The sequence below is a fragment of the Parasteatoda tepidariorum genome, chromosome 1 (genome assembly GCF_043381705.1).
Source record: "Parasteatoda tepidariorum isolate YZ-2023 chromosome 1, CAS_Ptep_4.0, whole genome shotgun sequence".
NCBI lineage: Eukaryota > Metazoa > Arthropoda > Arachnida > Araneae > Theridiidae > Parasteatoda > Parasteatoda tepidariorum.
In genome coordinates, this window is record NC_092204.1 from 99,245,610 (window position 1) to 99,261,176 (window position 15,567).

General features: G+C 28.6%; 1 long non-coding RNA gene across 1 annotated transcript; it reads left to right on the forward strand.

Moving 5' to 3' along the window:
• The first annotated feature begins 247 nt into the window (after nucleotides 1-247).
• Nucleotides 248-12,569, forward strand: LOC122268712 (uncharacterized). The gene is made up of 3 exons (XR_006224639.2): nucleotides 248-339; nucleotides 5,744-5,779; nucleotides 8,185-12,569. It is a non-coding gene; the product is annotated as an uncharacterized lncRNA (long non-coding RNA).
• Nucleotides 12,570-15,567: the final 2,998 nt, after the last annotated feature.

Sequence of the window (15,567 nt, forward strand, 5' to 3'; positions counted from 1 at the left end):
GAACAGTATTGAAACCATGCTAGTTGTAAATGGTTAAAAAAACGTTACTAATGGCAAGTGGTTTCAAACCCGAAGAGCTAAAAATTTTATTTTCCATAAATTTTACGATTAATTAGATGGACATACTGGTTACGGTTATTTTACCGTAATTTTAGAACGAAAATTCTAAGAGTATTGTATTTGACCCTTCTTTTTTAAGTATCAAGTTTTCAATATCTCATTTAGTTTCGAATGATTATCTGTTTTTAGCTGCAACTGAAAAAGTGGCCACATCAGAAAGAAAAGACATTAAGAAGGACAAGGAACCACCACGTGATTCACCACGTCTTAGAGGGCGAGGTAAATTCATACAATATCTCCGTTGTTCCGTAGTTGAAATTAACTATGTGACTTTTGATACCATTTATGAAGTTTATATTTCACATGTGGATATACAATAACCAAATTATTAGTTTCAAAGCATTAAATGTAAATCTCCGGAGGGTAAAATAAAATTATGAGAACAATCTAGTTTTGACATGCAAAAATGTGACTATTGCATCCTCATAATAAGTTATCATAATTTTATTTTATTAGTTGAATGCCCGTTCTACGTTCGCGGTGAAATGAAACGCATCAATTAATCTGAAATGAACAACACTACAAAATCGTCCACAAAATTCTCAGGCAAATACCGACACAAATAATAACGCTAAATTATTTCAATAGTTTTTTTATTTATTATTAATTGTTAACTTTTTCAGTTGCTTTACATTATTAGATCAAGAAAAGCAAATTTTTAGTAGTTCATTCTATCAAAATAAAGGCTAACTGTATTCAGCATCATCTGGCATAATACTGTTGCTCAAGGCGACTCATGATATTCAAAATTAGCCACGGTCAAGTTACTGCTTAAAATATCTATCTATATAATAAATCAATCATAAAAATGTACAATACTTTTGCAGCTGTAATCGGCACCAAGTTTACTCTATGCTATATAAGAGTAAATTTGGTATCTATTAAAACTTCACCTATTACCATTATGCCAATAAGTGCCTGTTACCATCATAAAGCAACATTGGTGTCAATAATAGTATGTCGTCGGTACCCCGGCTTTTTATGGTACCCCGTAACGAATAAGTACATTTTCTCTATAATTTTTCTTTTTAGCTCATAATATATCTTTATGTCATTCATTATTTATCATTAAAATGAATTAAGCGTCATTAACATCAATAATAGTTTGCTGATTTTTTACGCTCTCATAAACGAACTGAGTATCATTTCTCCATCAATTTTGCATAGCTAATACATAATACAATAGCTAATTATTGTACTTTAATTACTAATTGGCCAAGATCACGATAATCATTCAGATAACCTGGCATAGCAAATAAAATATAAGGAAGTATAACAGCTTTCTTTTATTAGACCTATGAGTCAAGAGTTATCCTTAAAATATTTGAAAAAACTGAATCTACCATAGCTTATTTTAAAACACTGGCTTCCTTTAAATCAATGAGAAAATTTCGTTTTTTAAATGTCTCTGAATTTAAAATATAATTAAAAAAAAATCAAAAATCGGGCTTCGTAATTCGTTTATAATTTTACTTATTTAGATTCTTTATTAATCTCGTTTTTAGAGCTTACAGTATGTCTGCAATTTAGTAAACGGACTCACAGACAGCCAGACAAACACAACTTCTAAATTTAATTTTAAGTACGGATTACTTCTCCCTTTTCTCGGTAGCTTTAACAAATTAGATTAAATAAAACGCGTTTTTAGAAGCTCATCCCACCATAATAACAACAAACTGCATTCAGTGAATGATGTTGTTCAAGATAACTTATGACATTTAAAATTTATCACAATCAAGATACTTTCTCCAATAATTATCTATATTTATAATAAATCTATAACACAAATGCACAGTATTGGTGAAGCTGCTATCGGCACCAAATTTACTCTAAAATACGGTGTCCCTATGTAAGAGTTAGGAACCTATTAAAACTGCATCATTTACCATTAAGTAATGCTTATTACTTCTGTAGTACCCATTAATGGCTTCAACAATAGTATGGCGACTTTCTGTAGTACCCCATAACGAAATAGTTCCATTTCTTCATTAATTTAGCTTTTAGGTACAAATTGTATTTCAATTACAGTCGATTTTGAATTATTGAGTTTTATAAAAACATGTTATAAGAGCATAACGAAAAAAATAAACTCGTGGTTTCAGATAACCTTAAATAGAGCCCCTGAATAAGATTAACCTGATTAGTATTAGCCTTAAAAATACTAATCTAATGACGTTGTCTGCTTATGCTGTCACAGATAACCTGGCATAATGAATAAAATATAATTAAGTATTGCAGAACTCACTATAAAAAAATTTTTTTCATTAGAGCTATAAGCAAACAAAAACCGCTGGTGATATCTATAAAATATTTGACAAAACTGAATCGTCTATGGCTTATTTTAAGACAGTGGCTTCCGCTTAATCAATGAGAAAATTTCATTTCCAAAATGCCTTCGATTTTAAAAATCTGATTAAAAATTGAAAATCGGGAAATTCAAAATTAAAACTATTCTGTGTAAATGAACGATATCTGATGAGTATAGTTCTCAATAAATTAATTTTCGAAAATCATAATTCCTTTATTTTTCAAAGATAACTCCTTTTTTAAAGTGCGTGAAGTAAAATAATTATTTAAAATCATTAAAATGCATTCTTCTGTTTCTCAATATATACATAATATGTAAAGTTTAAGAAATGGTTCGAAAACCTAATATAAAATATGAAAAGCCGATATATTTTTTATTTTTCTTACCAAACTATAATAAACGCGTATTTTCTTACCTAACTATAAATATTCACATCAGTAATTCAGCATAATAGTTTATGCATTTCATTTTCTTGGAGCTGTTGCTCGGAGGACCAAAGACGAGGAGTCTCCTTCAAATAATGGTGAAGGGGTCATGAGTGGGTCAGGTAGATATTTTAGATTGGATACCTGCAAGTGAAGTCACACACACACACACACACACACACACACACACACACACGTACATATATATCGTGAATAGATTGCGGCTTTCGTATATGCCTTGATTCAAAAATAAAATTCGATGTACACGTGGGACACCTCTTACAGGTATTCTATTAAATCGTATTTGCTAATTGATTCAGTGTGATCATAAATCAATGCTAATTGCTGTAACGTTCCCCAACCAAGCACAACCACGTGTTTATTCCCAACTCTGTGATTTAAATCACATGGTTATATCTATTCACACATTTTTTCTCTCGAGTTGTAAGTACCCAATTGTACTGATTTTACTCGAATTTTGAAACCTTTGCTTTATTTGTTGATCCTCTATTTGACCCGTAACATTTTCAGACAGTTTATAGAAATAACTGTGAGCATATAAAGCTTGCATTTTGGTGATTTTATAAGCTATAATGTTTTATTATTCTGTAAAAAAATTCTCTTCTACTTAAATTTACTCAGTGTTATTTCATAATTTACTTTAATATACCATCCAGATCCCTATGACACGAATCTTCATGTTTTCTAATTTTATTTTTATTGAAATTCATTATTTTAACAATATATTTATTCAATACCGAATTAATATGATCTGATATATCTTGCATTTTTATAAAGCAAAAACGCATCACATGAATATGATATAAATTCCAGGTTTCGAGATGATCTGAACCTGTAATATGACTTGAACCTTTTTTTTTTCTAATTCGAACCAAAAGCGAAATGTTCGTACAAAAAGAAATAGTGTTATACCTTTGTTTTAATTATTATTAGTTGTTCACGCAGTTTATTTACTAATATAAAGAATGTGCGTAGAAGAAAAATCTGTAAAATGCTCAGGACAGCCCAGTTTTACGAAACTAAACTTTAATGACATTACTCATTGACCTAACCAAAATTTTGCTTTTAACCCTGAAATGCTACTTCTGTTTTTACTTAATTTAATAGTATGCATTTTTTTCCTACTATTCATTATATTCTATGTATTTGACCTAAACACTTAAAACTGTTGCGTCTCAAAAAATGAGGATAATACTGTAGTGTGAATTATATTTTGGATATACTGTGAATTATTTATTCCAAATGATATTTCTAAGAATCAGGGAAAAGTATAAAAAACAGAAGTTTCCCTTGATGTACTACATATAGCCCAGTTACCCGCTATTTTTAAAAGAATTTCACCATTTGTACAACACTAGATTGAAATGATCCAATGAGCAAGTAAAGCAAATAACTGTGAAGGCAAATGAAGTAAATGAGAAAAGTGATTCCGACGGTTAACACGTTTGAAAAAAAGGCGGGTAAAAAAAGCACGTTTGATTTAATTAACTTCGGAAGACGCCCCCTTTAATAAATATAAAACCTGATTGAAAGCCTGTTAGACATTGATAGTGATATTATTTTCAACTCATCAATCTAACTAGCAGTTACTCAATACTTCTCGTAAACCATACCTCTCCGAAAACCCCATTGGAAAAAAAGCCCAAGAGATGACAAATATGGCGATAGGGGGGCCAGTAATCCATGGAAAAAAGCGTTGCTCAAAAAATTACTTTTCAAATATGAATGTTTACTATTTCAAGAAAAAACATAGTGTCAGATCTTTTAACAAAGCACTTAAAGCTTATGAGCACTAGATTAGCGATTACGACTGAAACACAGTTGAAATTGTCTGAACTGCCAGGAAGAAAGTAGAAACTTATAACGTTTTCGCCGAAATACAGAACGTTGAACCTGCAAATACTCAAATTTAAACTAAACTTATCCAATGTTCGCAAAACTTCACTGAAAAAAAATGGATAATTGATTATTACGAATTTTTCTTCGTTTTTGACGAAACCGTTCCCTGGTATATGCTCCGCACAAAAATTTCATTAAAGTGACGAAATAACTATCATCTTTTCTTCAAGGAAACGATTTTCGAATCAAAAAAATATTTCGTCATCTATTTTTTTTCCAAAAAAACACTTGTAGTGGAATCTAACATTTTCAATAATCACTTAAACGCGGGGAATACTAAGACGGTACGACACAACAAGAAAAGATTGATGAATTACACCCATGCCCGAAGGGGGATTCGAACTCCTGATCTTCCAGGTACAAGGTCAACTTCCTGACCACCATATAAATCGGTCAGCATAATGCGTCAATTTATGTTTGAGTGTCTAGTCTTTATTCGTCATTCTATTTAACAATCTCCAACAATACACTACGAAGAGGTTTCAAATTAAGGAAACATTTTCATCATACATTTGAGAGTTCGCGTTTTGCCACAAATCACGTGATTTCGTAAAGAAATGATTTTCAAAATTAACGAAATACTGCTCAAGCATTGCTGAATCATCAAAAGTGAGACTTTTATTCCTGAGTGTGTTAGATGAAACAAATATTCATGTTAGTAATATTATAGAAATACTGAAGCAAGAAAAAAAGGTTTAAATCCGATTGAATCATTGAAGACATGAATGGGATTAAAATTAGTAAAACTAGTTACTTGTTGCTTAGCAGTATAAAATTTTTTTTTCTTAAAAACCTTTGAATCCTCTATTCCTCCAAAATAAAAAAAATAATAAAAAATTAAAAAATAAGTGAAACCAATTTTGACACTTTTACACAGATGAATTAATCTCCAACTTACTGTCATATATATGTTAATAATTCATTTCATAATCTATGTTTTGTTTCTGATACACTAATCTTTAATTTCTAGGATCCTGCTGCTGTGTGTGCTTCTAGACTCTTAAAGGTATACCAACAACTTCAATAATTTTCTTTTTTTAAAAAACACGCCTAATGACGAAATTTATATTTTTTATGCCATCTAGCATAAAATGTTTAGTTTAAGACTTGTTTTGATTAAATATTTTTAATTTTTTTTTTTAAATTCTGGAAGAAAGCATGTTAAAAATACCAGTTGGAAATTTTTTTTTCAAATTTTTTTCTACAAAATCGAAGAATTAACTAACATATAACTACACATCTTGAAATATTTTCCCCTTCAAAATTGCCCCAGTTTGCATTTGCAGTACACTTAAAAAATTAAATTATTTACCGTAAAACGAAACTTTAACATAACTATAGTTTAAGTTTTTCAAAAATATTTTAACCAAGATAAAATGCATTTTCTCAAAACATTTATACAACTATGTTAAATGTATAAACATTTATCAAAAGATAAACTGGGACATGGCAAGATAAACTTTGTGCCAAGTATTTTACTGTTGCTATAAGCTTTAGTGTAATTTTCGAAATTATAAGGTGCATTTTTTGTGGGAATTATACCAAATTTTTCTAAATCATTATTCTTAAATTGTAACTGATTATCTTCTCTGAGTCATTTGATTTTCTTATGCATTAAATTTTCATACATTTCCTTATAATAGTAAACATGCCAAACACTTTGCATTTATATTTACAAAATAGGAGAAGTACATTCTAGAATAGTCATCAACAAATACTAAAAACGTATTTGGAATTACCCAAGGAATCAGCATTTATTGGTGCTATTAAATCAGCATGAACCAATAGAATTGGTTCATGCTGAAGTAGAATTATTTTAATTTTAGGATAAATTTTATGAGTACGGAATGTTAGTAAATCAAGTAATTTAATATGTACTATGTCTTTACATAAAATCAAAATATTCTTTTTATCTAATTCTAATTTATAGCCTTTATCACTTTGCTCAGAGACAAAAAGTGAATTACCACTTAAATCTATTTAGAACAAATATTACATCACTAATAGTAAGAATATTTCCGCAGTAGTTGACAATAGTTTTGTCTTTTTCTTCATTTTCAATTCCTATACCTTCAAGCTTAAAAATTGAGTACTTACCTGTTAAGTGATCAATTCATGAATTTGAAATTTTCAAAATAAGTTTTATCTTTGGACACGTGTAAAGAAGCTCCGGAAGCCTGGTTTCCCATATTATTATCTGCTGTACTAAGATACACCTAAGATGTTTGCTTCACTGCAAGCGTTAAGTTTTTAGAGTCAATATTTTCAGTTCTACGACACGATCACAACTGGAGTTTAAGTTTGTTACGGTTTGCAGATTATGGATAGCCAATTTAATATTGCGAACTTATTTCGATTTTCGAAGTTCTTATACAGAAATGTTCTCTTTTCGTCTAAATATGTTGAAATGCTGGTTTTATTTCTAAAGTTCGAGCGATATGAATTGGATTCTTGATTCCTAACGCACCTTAAACATGTTATTTTCCGGTTTGGATTTGATTTGTTCTAGTAAACTGACTGAGTATTTTTAGCTCTTCTAGAAGAATTCTCAAATTTCACCAACTTTCTTTTCTTTCTGCGGTCTTATAATTTCTCTAATTTTTGCCAATTTTTACTTTTTTTGCATAATGAACTACTTCTTGTTCAGAAATTTCTAACTCTCTACGGTTAAACTTAGTAAAATGTTTGTGAGCTCTTGTCAAGTAATCACTTACGCTTTCAAACTTCATTTCAATACATTTTATTTTATTGTTTGTGTTGATTTTCCAATCCAATATTTTCCCAGTGAATGCTTGTTTAGTGCTCACTCACAGGCTTTTGTCATCATTTTCATTTGAAAATTATAAAATCTGATCTTCCGATACCGAAAATTCCATATAGGAAACTGTGTCAGCATTGTTTAATATCCACTGTTCCTTCTCTCCTTGTCTCTTTTGGTTCGCCCAATACGTAGTTTATTCGTTTTATCATTAAAACTGTGCGACATTTAATAGACCAGGCGAAGCAGTTTTCACTTTAACAAGGACAACCAGTTAAACATCAAATGATACTATAAGAAGCATTTACGGAAGTTGGGGCCACCTATTGTATAACTGTGGAAAATTTGCTTTTTAAGACCTTTTTTTATTTTATTACTTTTTAAAATTTAAATGTTGAACGGGGATTGATGAAAATTTCACTGAAAAATTTATAGTAATTATTAATAAGAGATTTATAAGAAAATAGACAAATAAACATAAACGTAATTTTTTTTTAAAAAAAAAACAAGAATAAGAAAAATCTTAGAAAAAGAAATCATAGATAAATAAATAGAAATGTAATAAGGAAATGCATTTTTTAAGAAATTAATAAAATCATTTTTCAATGACAGAGATTATTTAAATTGATTATTACAAAATTATTTTATTTCAGGTAAAGGACCTGATATATGATCTCAAAAAAACTATCAATTGACTTATTTCGCAAAAAGATTGACAACAAGACCTTAAGACATTTTTGCTCAGAACCATCTTCTGCTGCTTCTCTTTTCCCAAAAGTTATGCCATTAAAAACATTATTTTCACGACAGATATTTGATTGGAAAAAGACTTTTCATTTTGCCTAATAACATCTTCTGTTTCCTTAATGCAGAAAGACAGAAAACTAATTTCAAAGAAGAAAATTTTATGCACATATTTTTATATACTCTAACTTCTTTTTGTGTATGAAACAATTTCAGTATAAATTAATATATATTGATAAATATTATATCAAAATGTAAACAAGAGACTTTTTCTGTTTTTAAATTTGTATTAAAAATCATATGCTTGTTTAAGAATGTTTCAGCATCTATTATGTTAAATCATAATGTAAGGTTCTATTGCCTACTACTTGCTAAGATTTCTGATAAAATTACTGTACTGTATGTTGACAACATATCTGGTAAAAAATGTCACAATTCTAATTCCCCAACTTATTCATTTGGTAATTTTTCGTTCATATGGTAACTTTCTACATGAAATTCTGACTTTCAAAATTATAGCTCTCGTTACCACACATTTAGTAAAAAAATACAAAACTTAAAAGTGAATTTAACTGAATAAATAGTTGTTATGCCATGCTTTTAAGGTATCCTGATAAAATTACGAAATTTTACCACATTTACCAAATCTTATCAATTATTATAAAAACATATTTCATTGTTTATTTTACAAAAATCTTTGCCAAAGAGCTTCGGTCAAAATTACCAAGGTTTTTTGGTTTTCTCATAGAGCAAGAAACGGTAATTTTTTTCCATATTCTAATAGTTATAACCCTACACTTTTTTTAAGTCTCTGAAGTGAAAATGCTTTACTTCCTAAAGGTTCTAAAATAAATAATTTTTAATAATCTTCAATGAAGCATGCAAATAGGGATTACAATAAGAAGGTCTAAATGTTAATTCTTGATATGAATAAAAATTGTCAATATAAAGGTGCTGAAAAAATATAGCTTTAGATATTAGAAAAAATCTCTCACATGATATTTTTGACTTTAAAGAGTAAACAAACCAGTCATTTTTCCCATCCACACAAAAAAAATCTTTTTTATGTGCAAACAAAATATTTTTTCTAAACTCAAAAGTAACCTCTCATAATCAACACATAGATGGAGCACTTTTCACACTGACGCAATTTTCAATAGTTCAGAAAGACATGCATTTAGTGCTTCTTAGCATATTTGATGTTATTGCCAGTCTGCAATTAAATAACATCTAATGTTAATTCTTACGTACTGTATTTAATTGTGTAAAGTATATACAATCAAGTCTATGAGCTTATAATGAGAGTCTTTTGCTCACAATGCCATTTTCTCTCATTTTAGCAAAAATTTTATTTTATGCTTACTTAAGTTTTCGAAATGTGTATAATAAAAAAAACATCCATTTTACAAAATTTTTCGTTTGGATTGGCAACTAACTTCACACCACTTCTTGAAAGTTTATTTTTCAATAAAGTTAATAACTAATCAAACAATAATGTTTTTGTCCTTGATGTTTACAATTTTACCTAAAAGTTTAACAATATTTTAATACCTCGTCCAGCTATGTTAACATAACTGGGTGGTCAGAACGAGGTGCGTATTTGAGGTCAAAGTTTTCTCATTTAAACTTAGTATATGAGGGGTTGATTCAGCTACGGCATTCTCACTATAGCAGCATAAATGTCACGAGCAGCTTCTGCAACTTTAGAACCTAGACACTGAACTTAAAAAGGAGGAAGTGACAAATGTGTTTTTCCTAACTTTCTTTTCATTCCTTTTAAACTTTTCCTTTTCTATCATTCCTTTCCTTTTTACATTCCTTTTAATGATCCTTTATATTCCTTTTTAATGATCTAAAAACTAATCTTAATTAACTTGAATTAAAAAACAGACACTGACAGAACACGACATTTCTTTCAAAAGATTTAAAACATTTTGCTAAAAACATTTAATGATATGCGAAATGATTTAAAAATAAAAACCCTGGGAACTTAGTTGCCAATCAAATGTGTGATTTCTATAAAAATAGTCACGGAATTCCGGTGCAAATTTTATCATTGCATTCGAAAATAGAGTATTAGTTTCGAAAATAGAGTATTAGAATCATTTTTATAAGTGTAAATATGCATTTTCAGCATGGAATACGAATTCCTCTCAGTAAATAAGATTATTATTAAAAATGTAGTAGTTATCACACTATATATATAAAATTATTTTAAATTTCTATGCAGAATCTTAAAATTTCTTCCCTTCTAAGCATCATGCTATCTTAGATGAAACTTTCAGATTTATATCTTGATGAGTTAAGAAGAAGATGAAATTTCATAATTGAATCTAGTACAAAATCCTTTAATTTTGGCATTCAACCAATCTCGAAAATATAATTCTGTTTTATATTTTAGCATGAACTCAGAAAAAAAAGTGAAATTTTAAATTATGCCATTAAAAACATGGAATCTCTTCTTCTCATTCTTACATTTAAAAAATTTCATAAAGTAGTTAAAAATTTAATTAGTTTAAAGCTAATTTTTTTTCTTCAAAAAAATAGATGTTCAATAAATAAGTATATTTTAAATCTTGAGTATTAATACTGATTTAGAATATTATAACAAGTTTTCGTAAGTACATCACTGATATATAAAAATGAATTTGAATAATGGTCGTATTGGATTATATATGAAGTTTACGTTAGCGACTATGAATGAAATCACCTTACATAGTACAGTTTTTAATCATTTAGAGAAATATGGTAGGATTTGTAATGAAAATGTGAGAAATGCCAAGTTTTTATTTTTCGTTACTCTTATTCCCATATGCAAATTTTTTTTTTAATTTCTCATTTAAAAGAATAAGTATTTGTATGAAAAAAAATTCAAACCATATTTCTATTCATTATTAAAAATTATTATATAATGTTATATATAACTGAACATATGAAATGTTAATGATTCCACTGAAAAACCCTGGTGGTTATATATGTTTGATTAAATAAGTAAATAAACTAGAAATAATACGAAGAAAATGTTTCCAAGTTAAGTCAAGGATATTGAAAACAATTTTGTTTATCCTATTTTAGGATTAAAATATTTTAGTTGAAGAAGATAGCAGAAAAGTCAAAACCTGTGAAAAATAAACTTAAGTCAATATCTTTAATTTAAAATACATGCATACATTGCAAGAAGACATAAAAAATGCCTCACTTAATCAGCTTCTTCTCTTCGATTAGGACATGTTTAAAGTGAGCCATTTTTGAGGTAGACTCTTTTTTGTGGTAAAAGAGGACTCCTTTGTCCGTAAGATAATTCGGAGAAGCCTTGATATAGCGCAACTTAAATGAACTGTTCTATTTGTGCAAATCTGGAGCTAACACTCAAATTTCTAAATAAAACTTTTTCATGGGAGCATTTTCTTCGGCGTAGTCTTGTGTACAGTGAGTTGCAGTGTCTTTTAATTTACGTTACATGTCATGTTCATTTATAAAATACGTTTAAATGTACAATTTAAAATTGTCATTTTAATTGTTATATATTAACTGTGTATCTATTATGAAGTAAGGATGACTATTTAAATTGTCTTAAATTACTTTGTTAAATTCAAGACTCTTTACAAAAGAGAAAAAACTTTTACCACTGAAAAGTTGCTTGATATGTAAGGCCCGGATTTTGATGATATTAACATTTTTTTTCCTCCCTTTTTGAAGATTTTTTGTTCTACTAAGGCATATTACTTTAAAATTTTTCGGATAAATTTTGAGATTTTTTTTTATTTTAGAACATTAATTCGGGTAAACTGTTTTCTTATAATTTTAAGGCAACTTTTAAAATCTTTAAAACTACGAATTCATTCGTACAGTTTTCACACATTTTAAATGAAGGAATACTATTTAACATGTCTTGCAAATATTCCTCTTGATAAGCTGAATAAAATTGAGATAGTTTGCGTTTCTGACTGAGATAGTTTGCGGAGATAGTTTGCAGAGAGATATGCTAATCATGTTTTGCCTGATGAATCCAAATTGAGAAAAACACAACATTGACGATTGTTATATTTGAAAAAATTGATTTACTTGATAATATATGTTTTTTTTCGGTTTTAAACTCTATATTTGATGTTTTTGAGGTGAGATTTCGTTCTTTTAAGCGTATTTTCAGGGATTTTTTGAAACCATAAAATCCGGGCTCTTTTAAAGATCTCATTGTCTTGTTATTGTAGATTTTACTGAAAAAAATCATGCTAACCTGATTTTTACATTTCTGTGTTCGTTACTCTTAATAAATGAATGTAAAAGTTATAAATGCTTCATTAATTTTTTGTAAGCTCAATTTTCTATCTTAATTTATCTACCAAGAGAACTGTATACCACTGGAAAAACCTTTTATGGTGAATTCGGTTTTACTTACATCAGCATAGCCAACCTGAATAGAAAAAAAATCCGGAGGATTTTTACGAAATATTATGGATTTCATGAAAACTATTGCGCAATATATTAAATATTATACATAAAGGAAATTTTAGGGAATTTTATTGCCATCAAAATACAAAAATTTTATTACACTTATAACTATAAATAGTCTGCAATATTTTCGTTTATGATAAACATTAAATGATTTTGAAATATTTTTTGTTATGTTAACTGATAATGTCCAATAGTAATAGACATATAATTCATTATTTATTGTTAAACAATTTTTAATTACTTTAAAAAATGGAGTTCTGAATTAAAATAAACTGAAAATTTTAGAACAAAGGAAAAAGAAAGGCTTTAAACTGATTACAACAAATGAGGTTTGATTCATTATATATTAGTAATACTTATTTAAATAATCAAGCAAGCAATAAATTGTGTAATAATGCCATTTTAATAGGATTTTTTTTTTTAGAAAACTTACTCAATTTTAGTAAATTTTCTAAAATGCACGAAAACTGGGAGAATTTTCATTAAACGCATAAACCAGGAAGAACTGGCAAAATCTTATTAGTCATCTGATAAATCTGGTAGAGTAGGCAGCTATGCATCATTATTTTAAAAATTATAAAGAGTGAGTTCAAGAGAACCAAGGGTAAATCATGGAGGGAGCTTCAAAAGCAGTGATGTTTTTTCAAAATATCAAGATGCAAACAAATTACGGCAGAATTACTTCCCTGAAGAATCCGACATTTATTGTATTGGAGAGGAAAAAAAATCGTCTGCATTTGATTTACTCTTGGCTTACCAAAACTCACTTTTTTTCTATTTTTCAAATTTTAAAATATAAATGAAACAGAAAGCTTATGATCTTACGCTTAGCTTCATCCACCGAATTCCTTCTTTATTCGGTAGTATTGGGAGATTTTTTGCGTAATATCAGTGATTTGTTAAAGATATCAGAGATAATTTAATAACTAATTATGAGCTTGATTGGAAACCCGTTTAATTAACTAAGAAAGGAATTATTCTGCAACATAACAGATGGATCAATATAGATGCGAGCATATACTTTATCGATTATCTTAATCTTAACTTTTTCTCAGAATATTTTTAACTCAAGAAAAAGAAAACGCTTCATATAATTTTCCATTGTTCTGAAAAAAGTGGTAGCAATGCAATGATAATTTAAGAGGGATTTTCATGGCTATGCCAACATTTCTCACAGTTTGCTGCTCCTCAACAAATATTTCTCTAGTTTACAAATTAGTTTTGAAAAAGCCGACTTTATAGAGGCTTAGGATTATAGAATTTTAAAATGAGAAAACTTTTAAATGAGAAAAATGTTTACATAAAATATTTAGTTTTTTTTATTAAAAATATTAAAAAAAATTATTAATATTAAAATACTAAATATTAAAAATAATATCAATAAAAAAATTAAAATTATTTAAAAAATAATAAAAAATTAAAATTTGAATAGTTAACATTAAAGGCAGGCTGTTTCGATTAGTTTGAATCTCCCTAAACAGTAAGAAATGAAATAATGACATGATTTCTTGACCACGATATAGCAATATCTGTCATAAATATACCAACCACAAATGCTGAGGTTTGCTACTTACGAGACTTCCTTACTGGTGCCCAAACTCAAAAGAAAAAGAAATGAGTTCAATAAAAAATTATTTTGCCTTTTAAAATTATTAATTTTTAATATGATCTTTGAAACATTTATAGATATTTCCTATTTCAATAGAAGGGTTTTAAGAAGTAATTATCATTACACAAACTGTGTTCAAAATTTCTTAAAAACAGTGTTTCAGATGAAGTCTTAATATTGCGTTGAACAAAGCCTTTTAAGTCATAGGAGTGTAGGTAGAGGGAGAGATAGTTAAACAGATTTCTAAATATAGATATTTAATTTTTCAACTAAATTCATAATTATTGTTTTGGTTATTTCGGAGGAATCTTCAGGGCTGATTCGCCACACACGATGTCATTTACTCTTTGTGATAATATGTTTCTTAAAGTGCAAAATTGCAATTCATTGTCCAATCGGAATCAAAGAACATTATATATATATATATATAACATACNACAGGGTAATTCATAATTCCCTCTGTTTACTACAACCTTATGTTTACTACAACTGGCTTCAGTGGTACATGTTACTGCCATCTACCGGCAACTGCTTAAATTAAAACTTAAATACTTTCGGAATAATTTCATATGTCCTTTTTTGCCATATTCGTCTTCGTTTTTTTACTGTAACGCTTCGAAACCCCGGTAGGAATTGTGAATAACCCTGTATATATATATATATATATATATATGTATGAGTGTGCGTGCGTGCGTGTGTTGTGACAAACTAATAGAGTTGGAGCATATCATCAGAATTTAAATTGTCCGAAAATATCATCAAACTGTGAATTGTTTCTTCCCGAACTTCTGAACTGTTAATAAAAGTTAAGAGTCCCTACCGCGAACAATGACATTTTCGGGATCCTCGCAGTTTCAATTCTGATGATGAGCTCTAACTCCTGTCGAACTTTGTCCCAACATTTATACAGCACTCTGTTGTATATGTTACTGGCAAGGTATGAAACGCCGGCATTGTATAGAATGCCTAGGCATTCTATAGAATGCCAAATGCTATTTAGGCAAAGTATGAAATTAACGTCCTGATGAGGTTATTATGTAAATGATGTGAATGTTACTGTGAATGACTGAAATCGGTGGTTGTTGACTTTCAGCGGGGAATGTTGACAATCACATAGTCGCTTTGATGAATGTCCGAAATATTTATTACGTCCGATTTGATATTAATTTATTCGTGGATATAATTACATTTATTCGATATTTTAATGCTTGCTGACGATAGATTAGAA